Source organism: Grampus griseus (assembly GCF_964374135.1).
Source record: "Grampus griseus genome assembly, chromosome: 18".
NCBI lineage: Eukaryota > Metazoa > Chordata > Mammalia > Artiodactyla > Delphinidae > Grampus > Grampus griseus.
This window is the reverse complement of record NC_139012.1, coordinates 4,169,510-4,186,179: the sequence shown is the minus strand read 5'-3', so window position 1 is coordinate 4,186,179 and position 16,670 is coordinate 4,169,510.

Genomic DNA, 16,670 nt, shown 5'->3' with positions numbered 1-16,670 from the left:
GAGTTCCAGGGGACCACATATGAGCCCTGCAGATAGAGGCTGGCTTGGAGTTGGCTAAAAAGGGATGCCACTCACAAGAGGGTTCATGGAGGAGGAAGGAGACCCCCAGCCCCACAAGGATGGGCCTCAGCATACCCAGGGTTGAAGGGGACGTTTCAAGCCATTAGTGAAAAAGTCTTGTGCCAAAGAAATGGCAGCTGGAGAACCCAGCTGGGCAAAGGTGCGAAAGCCAGGAAACAAGGCAACAGCAAAAAAAGACAAGGTGAGCTCTGGATGCATCCATCATACCTGCAGGGAACCAATGCCACGTGGAAGTAGGCGCTATGTAAAATGGTGTCTTTCCCCGTCCTGGAGGAGAGGAAGGTGGAAACCGGAAGCTGAGGGGAGGGGGCTGCGAGGGGAGAAGCTGCCAGATTCCTTTGTCCCTTGCCGACTTCCCAGCGGAAGCAGGCCAGGACTGGGCGGGGCGAAATGTAAATAGAGGAGAGTGTGGGGTTTTGGTTGTATTCTAACAAAGACACTTTTAAAGCCTAAATGAGACTGTGCTTGTGACTAAAGGCACCTGGGAAAGTTCTGAGGCTCTCCTGAGTGTTTTCCCAGGGCGGGAGAGATGGGTCTGCTGAGTGACTCTGATGGGCAGTGTGGTCTGTCTGCACCTCGGGAATCCAGCGCGTCCAAGACAGTGGGCAAATGCTCGGGTCTTCACTCGGCAAATCCCACACAAATGTGAATATCAAGGTGCCCAGGCCTGAAGCTTCCCGTATCCAGACCTTCTCCTCCTCTTACCGTCCCCGTGACAATGAGGAGAACCGGTACCCCAAGCGGATGCGGAGGCCTAAGGGTGCACAGCACACGATTTTCTCCTTCCAGGCTGATGAAACCCAGATGAGTCGTGGACACCCCTGCAAGGCCCTTGTTCTACTAAAAAATCAGTTCAGGACAATTCTTTTTATCAAATCACGTATTTTTAGTTGAGATCCTGGGGCCCTTCATGCCAGACCCGATACACCTATTTCACGCGACCGCCACCCTTACGTCCCCTGCCCGCAGACACCGCTCACTGCAGCCCCGCTGTCCTTCTTGGCGTCCCCAGTACACCGTGGCTCATGACCCAGGCGTCATACGTTCCGCTGGCTCTGCCTAAAACGGTCTCTCTCCCCTTCAAATGATATCTATTTTTTTGGTATTGAAGTATAGCTGATTTACAATGTGTTAGTTTCAGGTGTAGAGCATGGTGGTTCAGATATATGTGTATATATTTCAGATTCTTTTCCATTATCGGTTATTACAAAATAATATAGTTTCTTGTGCTATCCAGTAGGCCCTTGTTGTTTATCTATTATACACAGTAGTGTGTATCTGTTAATCCCAAAGTCCTAATTTATCCCTCCCCCCCTTCAAATGATATCTTATCCTACAAAACTCAGTTTAAGCGTGACAGTTTTGTAACCCTTTTCCTGACACTACGTTCTTATTGATGTGATCCAGCTTGGCCATCCCATCATAATCTGCAGTTGACATGACCTCTGCCCTTATCATAACCTTCCAGGAGAAATGATTTACTTATTCTCTCTCCCTCACTGTACTTAATGCTCCTGTATGTCTAGTTTGAGAAGCCATTCCCACACCCAGAGCAATGCTTGACACCAATTACATTTGCTAACTGTTGAAGAGAAGATTGAAGGAATAACGATGAACGGTTTTGTTAACGCAGTATATGATTATTATAGTTATTATTATGTTTAGCGATAACATGTTCAATAATGCCTTGTAGTTTGCAAGGTGTTTTCATATGCATCCATTATCCTATTTGTTTCTTCACCTTGTACAAAGAAAGAAATCAAAGTTATGAGAGGTTAAAAAGCTTACATAACGTATAAAGAAGTATTTCCTTTTTTCTTTGAAACAATCACAACTTTACAAAAAAGTTGGAATTACAACACAAAAAACTTTTTTTCCCCCAGGACCATGAGGGTTAGGGGCCAACCCATTGATTGCTCCAACAGCCCTTAATACTAGTGTTCCAAAAAGAAAAATAAAAAGTAAAACTCAACATCAAGTCAGAATATTAATACTGATGCATGTCATTATTTCTTTAAAATCCTCAGGTGTCATCAGGATTTTGCCAATTGCACCAATAATGTCTTTATATCAAAGGATCAGAAGTGAGCATGGCAGTTGTCACAGTTTTTCAGGCTTCTTCAGCCTGGAAAAGTTCCTCAGTCTTCCTGGAATTTCATGATTTGCCCGAATAGGGAAATCTATCCCTCTCTCCCATAACATTGAAAAATAAGTGGTTTACAAGGTAATTTCAGTAAACAGAATTTATGTGAAAGAAAAGCTTTCTGTGACAGATGGCAGGACAAGAGAAGCAGCCATATAATTGGGTTCTCTGATGTAGACACAAAGCCTCTTGAACACAATTCAGACAAACCCTTCTAACCTTGAGGTCTTTGCTGTGGTTGATGGCTCTGTCCAAAACAGTACACGTTCTACCGAATAGCAATTCATCAGAAAAGAACCCAAAGATTTCCATTTGGTGTGGCATTCTATTTCCCATTGAAATGAAATCTTATTCTTACAAACTGCCTTGAATAAAAATACATTTTTTTTTTTTTTTTTTAGCGATTTCAACTGAGTATATTCAATTGGGTATACACAGCATCCTGCAAATAATTCTCTGATTTGGGTATGAAGATTTTTTTCTTTACTGAGTTTTTCACATAGCTTTTCTCCACCCCCTTAATTCTGTACAGGGTTTTCAATGCTAATTTTGTTGCCCTTCAAACAGCTACCTGCCATTTCTACACTTGTAGAAGCTAAAGGGCCTCCGTCCGCTTAATCTAGTGAAGCATGAAATAGCCAGACGCCTTAATGTGTTTAATGGCTCATTTCAGGAACAACAAAATACTACTTAGGTTTTTCTTAAAGGGGTGTACAATCTCAAGAGGCTCACTCAAAGAATTAGTTACTTAAGTTATTTCCAATTTTCCTTTGATAAGTCGTGCTTCAACCAATATTCTTGTAAGAGAAATCTGATAATTTCCCTAGGATAAATTCTTAGAATGGAAATAAATTGCTTGGTCAAAGAATGAATATTTTAAAGGATATACATCTATGTCTTTAAAAATATTCAGTCTTTGAAATATATGCATATATTATTGCCCTAAAATTATACCCATTTTATTTAAAAATAGGTACAAAAGCAAAGCACTTCTTTAACCAACATAACTTCAGCACAAGATGGGGACTTGGTCCAGATGTAAGTTGATCATACCATTTGATGGTCAAATGAATCAAGTAAATAGCCTGATACTGAAATGTATGTTTATTTTTTTTGCCATTATTCAAACTGAAAACGGGACTCAGTCAAATGTGAACAGCTATGATATTTTTCTTATAAAAGTAGAAAGCAGGGCTTGTGATTTAAATCTTGCATACTCTCTGTTGGTGGGAATGTAAATTGGTGCAACCATTATGGAAAACAGTGTGGAGGTTCCTCAAAAACTAAAAATAGAGCTACCATATGATCCAGCAATACCTCCTGGGCATATATCCAGGCACAACTATAATTCAAACAGATACATGCACCTCTACATTCATAGCAGAACTATTTACAATAGCCAAGACATGGAAACAACCTAAATGTCCATCGACAGATGAATGGATAAAGAAGATGTCGTATATATACACAATGGAATATTACTCAGCCATAAACAAAAATGAAATAATGCCATTTGCAGCAACATGGATGGACCTAGAGATTATCATACTAACAGAAGTAAGTCAGAAAGAGAAAGACAAATACCATACGATATCACTTATTTGTGGAATCTAAAATATGACACAAATGAACTTATCTACAAAACAGAAACAGACTCACAGAGATAGAGAACAGACTTGTGGTTGCCGAGGGGGATGGGGGTGGGGGAGGGGTAGATTGGGAGTTTGGGGTTAGCAGATGCAAACTATTATATATAGGATGGATAAACAACAAGGTCCTCCTGTATAGCACAGGGAACTACATCCAATATCCTGTGATAAACCATAATGGAAAAGAATATGAAAAAGAATGTAGATATATGTATAACTGAATCACTTTGCCGTACAGCAGAAATGAACACAACATTGTAAATCAACTATACTCCAATACAATACATTTTAGAATAATAAATAAATAAATCTTGTGTACCCCGACGGTCTGTGTATAAGTGGCTCAACACCTCTCCTTGGACGACAGAGACTGTTCCTGTAATCATGCTCCCATATTTGCCTCATTCATCATCCACTTCTTGGCCACCGCATCGCATATCTTCTCAAGACAAAGAAAAGCCCACATCTGATTCATCAGTAAAACACGTACGTTTCTATTTTGTTTTAATATAAAGTCAGACAGAAGCATACAATTTAAGACTATAATAAGAGGGAGAGACTTGGTAATAAGTGCCAACAGATGCTGGTAAGAAGTTAGGAAAGCTACGGCTGTAAGCATTCAGGACAAAACTAATAAGCATCTCTCTCAACCAGGCTGTTTTGTGGTTGGAAATGGGATATTGCTCAACTGGGACTTCTGCCATGGTTACAGAAGACTGGCATCTTTTGAGATAGAATTATATTGGCTCGGGTCTAACTTGGCCCTGAATAAATGGTCTGTGAAAGGATTCGGTTCTCATGCCCATCCTGAAGCTGGGATGGACTCCACTGATTTGTCAGCCCATGAACCACTGGTTCTATTTGGCTTTCAAGTGTATCACAAGTTTCTCTCGATGGCTAAGGAATGCTAGCTGCTCTGTATTTTTGCCAAGTTTCTGCATTTTTTTCACCTAGGGCATTTTCTTTTGGAAACGTAACTATGTACTACTATACATGTAGTTGGTTGTTAATTTCTGTCTCTTTGATACTTGAATCGTAGATTGGAGTAGAAGCCATGGTGCCAGAGAAAGGCATCTTTCAAGCAGACCCGCTCCTCGCTGAAATTTCTATTACAACCAAATGAGATTAAGCCCACATTGGATTTGTATTCAGATAAACTTGTCACTTTCCATTACCCAATTGCAAATAGTTATGAATATGTGAGAGCCATCCTTGCCCTTCACGGGTCATGCCAATACCAGGGAAGCAAACACAGTGTCTACACTGAATCGCGCCATTCTCATGTTGCCCTCAGCAGATTCTATTCAAACAAGATGGATAAGCTAGTCTTGATTTTCTGTGGGATCAAGAGCAATCAATGAGCCTTCTTTGTTGTCATGTAGGTAGGGTCCACTCCTCTAATTAAATTGGACTTTGCAAATTGGAAATTTCCATTCTCCCATATGTAACTATGCTGTCTTTAACTGCACCCCACAGGTGCCTGTGCTCAACACAGCCATCTCCAGGAGCCAGGACCATTGTGCCACACACAAGCAGGCTGTAAGAGAGAGCCTAGAGCTTATAGTATGGTCCGAGACCTGACGATTGCACAGCAGTGACAGCAACCAGCAATGGCACTCTTCTGTAAGCTCTGTGCAAATGCTTTGAAAGGTCACCTTTCCAAACAGCACAAACAATAAGGATCACAATCACGACAGTTCTGTCCCAATTTTGAGAGTGGCCATGTCACATCCCAAAAATATTTTAAAATAAGGCAGTAGTTTTTTAAAAATTTATTTATATTATTTTTAACATCTTTATTGGAGTATAATTGCTTTACAATGGTGTGTTAGTTGCTGCTGTATAACAAAGTGAATCAGCTGTACATATACATATATCCCCATATCCCCTCCCTCTTGTGTCTCCTCCCACCCTCCTTATCCCACCTCTCTAGGTGGACACAAAGCACCGAACTGATCTCCCTGTGCTATGCGGCTGCTTCCCACTAGCTATCTGTTTTACATCTGGGAGTGTATATATGTCCATGCCACTCTCTTACTTCGTCCCAGCTTGCCCCTCCCCCTCCCCATGTCCTCAAGTCCATTCTCTACGTCTGCATCTTTATTCCTGTCCTGCCCCTAGGTTCATCAGAACCGTTTTCTTTTTTTTAGATTCCATGTATATGTGTTAGCATATGGTATTAGTTTTTCTCTTTCTGAGTTACTTCACTCTGTATGACAGACTCTAGGTCCATCCACCTCACTACAAATAACTCAGTTTCATTTCTTTTTATGGCTGAGTAATATTCCACTGTATATATGTGCCACATCTTTATCTATTCATCTGTTGATGGACACTTAGGTTGCTTCCATGTCCTGGCTATTGTAAATAGTGCTGCAGTGAACACTGTGATACATGCCTCTTTTTGAATTATGGTTTCTTAGGGTATGTGCCCGGTAGTGGGATTAAGGCAGTAGTTTTTATAACATGCTAGCAGGGGTCGGCAAACTATAGCCTACAAACCAAATCCCAATTTTTTTTTTTTTTTGCATGGCCTATGAGCTATTAATGGTTTGTACAGTTTTAAATGGTTGGCATATATTAAAAGAAGAATTTATGAAACATGAAATTTATATGAAGTTTGAATTTCATTGTCCATAACTAAAGCTTCATTGGCACACAGCCATGCTCATAGCCTTGTGTATTGTCTATGGCTGCTTTTGTAACCGAAAGCGGGGTCCGGCTGCTCAAAAGCCAATAAAGAAGCCAGGTTGGGCTTCCCTGGTGGCGCAGTGGTTGAGAGTCCACCTGCCGTTGCAAGGGACGCGGGTTCATGCCCCGGTCCGGGAAGATCCCACGTGCCGCGGAGCGGCTGGGCCCGTGAGCCATGGCCGCTGAGCCTGCGCGTCCGGAGCCTGTGCTCCGCAACGGGAGAGGCCACAACAGTGACAGGCCCGCGTACCGCAAAAAAAAAAAAAAAAAAAGGCATGTTGGTGGAAAGGAAGGTTTGCTTTATTTCAGAAGCCAGCAACGGTTGCAGAGAGGGCAGATGCCTGTCCAAAGGCCGACTCCCCCGCGTTGACAATCACGGGGCAAGAGCTTTTATAGACTGAGGCAGGGGGCTACATGCAGAAACAGCACAGTCAGCTCTGACAGTCATCTTGATATTGGTCACTGGTGGTCTGACCAGCGTCATCGTGATTGTTTTAGGTACAGTTAATCTTCAGTTCCAAGGTTGGTTTGTTCTCATTTCTTGGGGCCAGTTCTCAGAGTTGTGGCAGCTTGTGTCATGGCTACAGTCTGGTCATTATGTAGTTAATTTCTCCACCTGATGGGGTTTCAGTGTCTATAAGACAGCTCACAGGACATGGCTCAAAAGATTATCTATAGCCCTTGAGGAGGAACTAAAGGTCCTTGACTTCGCTTAATGACTAAACTATTATTATTTGGTCTCCTTGGACTGTTTTCCTTTGTTTCTGCATTTTCTCACTTCTCTGATTAAACTTATTCTTTGGCTAAAGTTTTTCCACAGACAAAAGGCAGGCTGAGGACATGGGCGGCATAGACCATACGGCCCTACTCCGTTTCACTTTCAGTCTACAAATGCAGGGGCTAGAACCAGTAACTGAATCAGTCTAGATCCAGAGCAAACTCTCTGAGATGGTCCCCATCAAACTTTGCCAAAAGACATGTCTGATCACCATTGTTTGCATTTTCATGATGAGTTGAGCTAAAGACCATGCCAGCTGGGTGGCTAATTAGTTACAGGGTCCCTTTGTGTCGTGACAACTCAGAAAATAGCACCAGGTGCTGGCACTCACTTGACCCAGATACAGAGGGAACGGCATCACAGGGAGAGGAGTTAATAGTGGCCATTACCATTAGAAACTGCCTTTAAGCCCTTTTTGTTATTAACAGATCACTTTCTTTTTTTTTTTTTTTTTTTGCGGTATGCGGGCTTCTCACTGTTGTGGCCTCTCCCGTTGCGGAGCACAGGCTCCGGGACGCGCAGGCTCAGCGGCCATGACTCACGGGCCCAGCCGCTCCGTGGCATGTGGGATCTTCCCGGACCGGGGCACGAACCCGCATCCCCTGCATCAGCAGGTGGACTCTCAACCACTGCACCACCAGGGAAGCCCAACAGGTCACTTTCTTAAAATTGGATGAGTAGTATATAAGGTCGAAATCCATATTTGCATGTTTGTTTTGGAAAGTAGTTACTCCTGACTCATCAGTCTTTCCTCAGGGTTACAGATACATCCTAAGCACACATCCCTCTGTGGTTGACAGTTTGACCGGGTGCTGTTAATCCTGGTCCAGCCTACATCACGCTGATGCATCCAACTAGTTTTAAGTGCATTTTCCAACTCACCTAAAACCATGGTCTGGTTTAAGGGGAGTGGAGTTAGGCAGAGATGAGCATATGCCTGGTCTATGACACATTGTGATACTGTGATTTATAAGGAAAAATATATATTTGGCCTTCATCCTTGTTACTGGCGCCGAGCTCCTAAAACCCTTGGAACTTCCTAAGCCTTGAGAGCCATAAAGGTGTCTTTTGTTAGGTCAGTGAGGTGACTTTTGGACCTAACCTAAGGGCTAACCTGTGCCAGGGGAACCAACCATCGATGGAGGGTTAGAACTTCTGATTTCTGGGGAGGGGAGAGGGATTGGTGGTTAAATCAATCACCAGTGGTCATTGATTTAATCAGTTGTGCCTAGGTAATGAAGACTTATAAAAACCCCAAAGGACCGGGTTCGGGGATCTTCTGGCTTGGGGAATGGGTGGAGATCTGGGAAGAGCAGTACCCTCCAACAGAGCGTGGAAGCTCAGTGCCCTTTCCCTGTACCTTGCCCTATGCATCTATTCCATCTGGCTGTTCCTGTGTTACATTCTCTTATAATAAACTGGTGATCTAGTCAGTAAGACGTTCCTCTGAGTTCTGTGTGCAGCTCTAGCAACCTAATCGAACCCAAGGAAAGGGCTGTTGGAACCTCCAACCTATAGCTGGTTGGTCAGAAGCAGGTGGGACCCTGGGTTTGCGATTGGCATCTGAAGTGGAGACTGAGCCCTTAACCTGAAGAACCTGAGGTTGTCTCCAGGTAGATAGAGTCCTGGAGTTGAATCGAGTTGAATTGCGCGACACTGAGCTGATGCTGCTAGAAATTGCTTGATGGGGTGGGGAAAATACCCTCCCATCCCCCCTCCACACACACACACACACACACACACACACACACACACACACACACATTGGAATTTGGTGATCAGAACCATCTTTAATATACACTAATCCCTAGAAATGACTTCTGGGGTCTCCGTACTTGAGGTTTGGATGCCAAGAGCAGAAACATACAATTCATGGGAAAGATTCAAATGAGGCATCCCGATTCCTCTTCCTTCTGTCGATGATCAATTTCTTGCCACTCTCAGTGTTCCTATTTTGATGGATTCCATGTCTATTTATAAGTTTCTAAATTTCAGATAGAAGACAAACAATAGAGAATCACCCAGAGATTACCCCCCAGCACACACACACACACACACACACACACACACACTCCTTAACAACCCAGTGCAAAAAGGAGCTCAGGAGCTTCCACGCAGCCTTTGCAGGATTTTTCATGGCAGAGAACTCAAGACCTTCCCAGGAAGCCCATTCCAGTTTCGTTATCTTTAGCTATTAGATCTCCTCCCCGCTTTATTTTACAACCACCTGGGTTTCCTCTTCTGTCCCGTGAAATAACACAATTAAGCATCATCCCTTTCCTAAAGCATGACATGTTAACATACACAAGGCAATTATTACATTTTTCTCAGCTTTAACTTTCAAACTAAGCACTCTCCTTTCCTTCAGCCTTTCCTCGTAAAGCCCCCTTTTCAGATCCCCCCACAGCTGGACCCCCTCCTTTGGACACAACCCAGCCTGTTGGGTTTAGCGTGGAGTAGCTCAGAACAGAAATCCCTGTGCATTGATTACTGCAGGCTCTTTACAGACCCCACTGAGTATTTTTAATTACATACCTTCTCAGCACCTGTTTTCTTGACAAAACATTAAAAGTGAACACAAAGGCAGATCAAACTGGTACCTTTTTGGCACAAGATTTTTCTCCTAAACTCTTTGTTAATATACAGAGGAATCTGCAAGGACTTTGAACTCAAGCTTCAATATTTCCCAAAAACGTGGTACAAAGTACCTTGTAATTTGAAAACAAAATTCTTCTGTTCAAAGCTATCTCCTTCTGTGTAAGAAGATAAAGAAATGAAATTAGTTCAAAATTATGTGCTATGAAAGAGGCAAATACTGACAAATTCAACGAAATTATGATGTACTAACTTCAAGACATGTTATTATTGAAGACCTACGGGGATTAACACTGTACTGAATTTGTTATGCATCTTTATTTTTGGCTGGAAAATAAGGACAAACAGCAATGCCTTTGTTTCTTCTGAACTGATCCCAGTTTGGTAAGTGTTGTAAGTACCACCAAGGAAAGGAATCTAATATTTAAAAGGGAACAAGGGAAGTTAAACATACATATGGGAAATAACAAGGTAACATTTAGCCTGAATAATTTGAGTTAATGGATCCAGAGACCAGCAATTCGTGACACCATCGATCAGCAGGGTAAGTGCTTAGAAGGTCATGGGCAGTAGTGCTGGGAAAGACCTGTTAGGTTGCAAAATAGACAGGGATTTGAATCAGAGAGAGGCAAATCCAGGGTGACTTCAGGCATAACCAAGGAATCATTGTACCCTGAGGTATTATAATTCTTCTGTCTGTCATACCAGTGAAGCTGGAAGGGTCTAAGTAGACAGAAATGAACTCTGCAACATTCAGTGTACCTCGAAGGCATAAAGATGTGATCAAATTTGAGAAGATCTAGAAATGTGAACATCAGAGGCAGAAAAGAACTCATTTAGCAGATATTTTAAAGGAACAGTGTCTACATGACTACTCTAGCCTCATACTTTTTGTGTGGTGGAAGAAATAGTGAAGGTATTTTTCAGGCAATCTTTTCCCAGGAGCACAATATTATGCGAATCATCTAATTGCATGCAAATGATAGATTCTGACTCAGGGTATGAGCAATTTGCATTCCTATCTCTAGTCGTGAAGCCTCCACTTGAAAATATTGGGAAGAAGTAAACAGGGAGGAAGACGGGTCGACTCTGTGTATTGGCAGTGTCAGAGTTTGAAATTCAGAAATGGCGTCTTATTGAGAATGCCTGTGTTTCAAGATAAGTGGTTTAAGTATTGTGCCTTATTTCAAATATATCGCAGCTTATTCCTGTTTTCTTTAACATCACCAGGCACACTGTACAAGACAGATGGCCTTAATGGCCTGCAATGCCAATATTCGAAATTCCCTGCCCAACTGTAACAATAATGTCCTTTCAAATTTTAATAACACCTGTCACCCAGGGGACCCATGACCCTCCTTCAGTTTCATTATGTGCAGCATTTCCATTAGCCTGGTTGTCTGTTTTGTTCTTCTCTACCAGGGAAGGATCATGTCATGGGTGTGCAAATTAGCTAACATTATGATTCAAATTAGTTAAAGTTTTAAAAATATCTTGTATAATAATTAGACTCACAACCCCCTACATTTTGGTTCAGAGTGCATCCAATAACCATGTTAATTTTTACTGACCAGCACCTTGACAATGAACGTATTTGAAGAATATAAACTCTAAATGAGCTTTGCCCTTCAAACATAAGCAAAAAGTAATGTCTTCTTATGTATTCATACTGGGCATGGCATTTTTATCATAAACTCTTTATTAATTTACAGGGGAATCTATAAGGACTTTGAATTTACTCTTTCACTGTTTCAAAAGACATGGTTACCTCTGTGAAATGCTGTCTCTTTGGAATCGAGAGATGAGGGAAATGGGGTAACCTGGATCACTCCCATGGGGGTATTCAGTGGGATCGTGGGTCCACGGATTCATTGAACAAAAATATTACTGCTGAAGGATACACAGGGCGATTTTGTCCCCCACCACCAGATGCCAGCTTCTCCTGTTCCCCTGTCGTCTCCCACTGCAACCTCACCCTTCCCCCAAAACCCTCAGGGCTTGTTCCTTCTTCTGTTCAGGATAGGCCATAATTGGATAAGGGGTCTCTTTGTAATGGTTAGAATTTATTTTGAGCACAACAAGCCCATCTATGTTCCAGTGATATGACTAATCTTAAGTTCTCACACAGCCTTAAATAGTAATGTGTGTGTGTGTGTGTGTGTGTGTGTGTGTGTGTGTGTGTGTGGTTTATCTAAGAGTTATATCACCAACTGGCCAAATTAGTTATTTCATTGCAAGTGTGTACAAAGTGACCTTGAGCCCTTGATGGGTTGGTTATATCACTTTTATACATGCAGCTAGGGAGTAGGGGTTGAGTGTTGGTCCGACAGGGTGGTTAGCAGTCTGGACTGGATTTTTTTTCCCTTACCAGTTCCACAGTAAAAGCAACTAAACACAATAAAAAGGGCTGCTAACACGTGCACGCCCTTACCCATGCCAGGCAGTGACGAGCGCTAGGCCCATGTTAGTTTAGGGCACCCCATGAAGTGGGGCTTGTCACCAGCCCCATTTTCGAGGTGAGTAGACAGAGGTACAGAGAACCTCTTGAGGCTCTCACCCAAGGCACGTAGGCACCAGGGGGAGCCAGTGGCTTTCTTAAGGCTGTGCTGTGTCAACAATGGAAAGAACGTGAAACCAGGGGCCTGGAATAGCTGCATGGCTTGCAGGGCTCAGTGCAAAATGGAATAAGGGGCCCCTTGTCCAAATCTGATTAAGAATTTCATGACAGTGACATTGGATGGATAGTATAGAAGGTCGAAATCCATACCTGCATTTTGTTTTGGAAAGTAGTTACTTCTGACTTAACAATCTTGCCTCAGAATTACAGACACGTCATAAGTGTACGTCACTCCGTGGTTTATTGTTTTACACATTTACATACAATTTGGCTTCAGGGTCCTGAAGTTGCCTCAACTGACCCTTCCCTGTGCTCTCATGCACACACACATACAGACAGCACATTTTTCTCACGCAACATTGCCCTAGCCACATGAATCGGATGGTTCCAGCCCTAAGTATGTAGATTTTGCCTTTCTAAGGCTGATGGAACACGTATATCACCGATGCTGGGAACCTACAAGTGGTATTTATTCCGGAGTTTCCAACAGTTTATCTTTCTCAGAAACCCCAGTGACAGAGAACTGATGGTTTTCTATTCATATTTCTATTTCTTAATTTTCACAAATCAAGAACCTTCAGATTTATTCTTTCCTTGTTTCTTTCCTTGTATATTCCGAGAGATGCCATTTATCATTTTTTTTTCATGAAAAAGTGTTTATTTAGATTGGATGCTAGAGTGTGTGTCTGATGTCCAATTCAGATCTCACATCCAAAAAGTTAAAAGCGACAAGTGCTGCAGATTCTTTGCTTTCCACTTCATTTCACGGAGTCATGAATTCTCCAGCTGTCCCCTTGAACTAACCTTCCCGGCCACCTCCTACCAGTACAGTCAAAATACTGCTCACCCAGCTAGATTGCTCCTCTCGTGAGCTCCAGAAATAATAAGCATCACTTGCATTACCAAGAGTGTTATTTTGTGCTTAAACTTCCTTAGGTATCTCAGTTTGTGTGCTGAATAGTCTTTAAATAACGCCTCTATCTTAGTCTGTTCCAGTACAACACTCTTGAGGATCTTACCAATGTCTCTGCATCTGTTGTTTGACTGCTGCAAGTGACTTCCTTTAACCCCCAAACCCATGTGAATCTACTCCTCACCTTTATTCTATACCTGAAATTTTACTTACAGAGTTACAAAAGTAGTTAAGTTTGGTTGATAAACATCAAGATAAGGCAAATGTTCAACTTAGAATTAATTCACCAAAGAAGGTATTTGAAGAACAGCAAAACTCCTGAAGGATTTTAACCCTGATTTATTTTTTTAGAATGAAAAGAAACAGGTGAGAACTCATTCCCCCTTGATAATATAAAGAGCAAATTTCAATGCAGTATTGACAAAAGCTGTTATTTTTAAAAGCATGTCCTTATTATTGGCTGCAGCAAACAGCCTCCAAGTGGGCCCCTCTTTGGTCAGCAGAATGCCCTCCTGTCTGTCTTTTGCCTCTCTCTCTCTCTTTTCTCTCTCACTCTCTCTCTCAAACCATTCAATGTGGTAGAAGAAGGCAGTTGCCATGTTGTAAGTACATGGCAAGTGCATGGCAGGAAACAAGTTTCTGGCCAAAGCTAGTGAAGAACCACAGACAGCCTCCTCATGACCACGGGAGTGAAATTAGAAGAAGATCCTCCAGTCTTAGTGGACCCCATTGCCTCAGCTGACAGTTTGACTACAACCTCAGGAGAGATTCTGAGCCAGACTAACCCAGTTTAGCTGCTGCCGGTTACATGAGCATAGGAAATGACGTGAGATAATAAACATTGCTTTAAGCTGCTAAGATTCAGGGACACATTTGTTACACAGCAATAGATAACTAATACACTGGCCCAAGATTATTCTGAACAGAAAATAAAGAATAAAATCATATTTTAATAAATCACTTTCAATAAATCAATTTATTATAATCAATAAAATCATAATCAATAAAACCATATTTTAATAAATCACTTTTAATAAATCAATTTATTATAATCAATAAAATCACTCCCACTGAGGAGTTTCCTTTTGGCTTCTTTTTTTAGGGTTGTCTGTTTTCATTATTAGGAAATAGTTAAATCCAGAATGAATACATTGATATGGAAATAATTATATCCATGGCTTAGATATAATTTTCTTCATTATCCCAAAACTCATCAGCTAGGCTTTTCAAGTCTTTTTCAATCTTCCCCTGTCTTAACCTGTTTAACTTTGTTTTCCACGACCTCTCAGCAAAGTGCAGGGTCTGGCCATACTTTATTCTATACCCAGAAGACAATAAGTCACTCTCACATCTTCATCCCACCGTATAAAATCCTAATTCTCCTCCAAAATACTGTTCACACACCACCCTGCTGGCCTGACCAGAGCGCCCTTCTTTGGACTGGGTTACTCAAGTTTGCACCTGCTGAAAATCTGACCAGTTCATATGCTTTTCATTTAACATGTGTTCATTTTGATTTCTCTTTAAGATGATGGATTCCTAAAATGTAAGGATTCTGAGAGCAGCTCGCTCAGCACTCAATAGACTGGATGCACATAATTAAATTCTGGTAGATTAAAAGATGCGTTACGACCAAACAAGGAACACATACTGTGTAGTGCCTTATGGTTTGCCGGTAACTTTCACAAACTCTCTTTCACTTAACTCTCTTAACAACTCACTCAGCTAGGACATTGCCATGTGTCTCCCCCCCGCCAAATTCATATGTTGAAGCCTAACTCCCAGTACCACAGACTGTGACTGCATTTGGAGGTAGGGTCTTAAAGAAGTAATTAAGATAAAATAAGGGTATGGGGGAACCCTAATACAATATGATCAGTGTTCTTATAAGAAGAGGACGTCAGGGCACAGACACACACAGGGGAAGAGCATGTGACGACACAGTGAGAAGACGCCCATCTACAAGCCAAGAAGAGAGGCCTCAAAGGAACACCTTGATCTTGGACTTACAGCCTCCAGAACTGTGAGAAAATAAAATTTCTATTGTGTAAGCCATCTAGTCTGTGCACTTTATTATGGCAGCCCTTGCAAACTAAGGCAGACGTTTCCACAGAGATGCTGTAACAAGGTTGACACCTTCTTACGGAGAAGTAGGCCTGGTCCCAAGTCCAGAACTACTGCCCCTGTTAAGGCCTCGGGCCACGTAAGAACTTTGAGCTTTAGAAACAGAAGTTTATTATGTTTTGCCTTTATTTTATGGTCTTGACTGTATGTTAACAGGCTCACCTTATAAATCTTTTGAAATACAGTTGATCCAGTCAGTTAGGGCCAAGCATAAAACCTTCCTAATTACTTCGTTCATAATGAAATGAATAAGGTTTGAAATAAGCAGATTCTGTAGGGCTTCCGTTATCTTTGAAGACTGTAGAGGGGAAAAAAATTTAACTGTACGCAATTTTTTACGTGGAAAATGATATGCAACCTTATAAGCCTAATATCTTCCACTCTGCTTCTTAATTCTAATCATCTTTCCAATACAGATTTATAAAAAGCAATTTATTTGGAACATTAAGAAGATGGTAAGGTTATCAGAGATTAAGTAGTGCGATGTCTGCTATTTGCTTTCCATGTGGGAGGCAGAAAGTGAGACTAGAAAAATATTAATAATAGTTCCAACGGGATGACAAATAGAAGGCATTCATTTGACTCTTGTGTATTATTTTATATAAGTTTCATATTTTTTCTAATGGGAAAATAAAGGAAATTGGAGACAAAAATCAGCTGTACAGTTGCTGACTTTAATATTTGGCAAGCTTAATTACCAGTATCCTGATGACCACAAATACAGAGAAACGATAGAGGTCCTACTTTGTTGCTGAGGCAAGAAGGGAAACTTGGGGTATTATCTGTCACCCGAGTAGGTTTCACCTACTTGCTAGACACGCTCATGAACTTTTTCTTCAACAATGAAGTAGTTTTCTTGGATAGGTCCTTCCCAGAAAATTAAAGTCGTCGCTACTTAGACTCAGACTGTGAAGTGTGATGAGATTACTGGAATCAAGACAGGGTCAATGAGGAAAAAAATAACTTGGCAACAGCAGGTAAGGACTGGCAGTGGCTGGCTTGGCAGAGAATAGGGCTCCGGGCAGAGGGCAGCAGGCTCTGGGCAGGGGCAGCCATCCTTGACCTTACCCCTGGGCAGT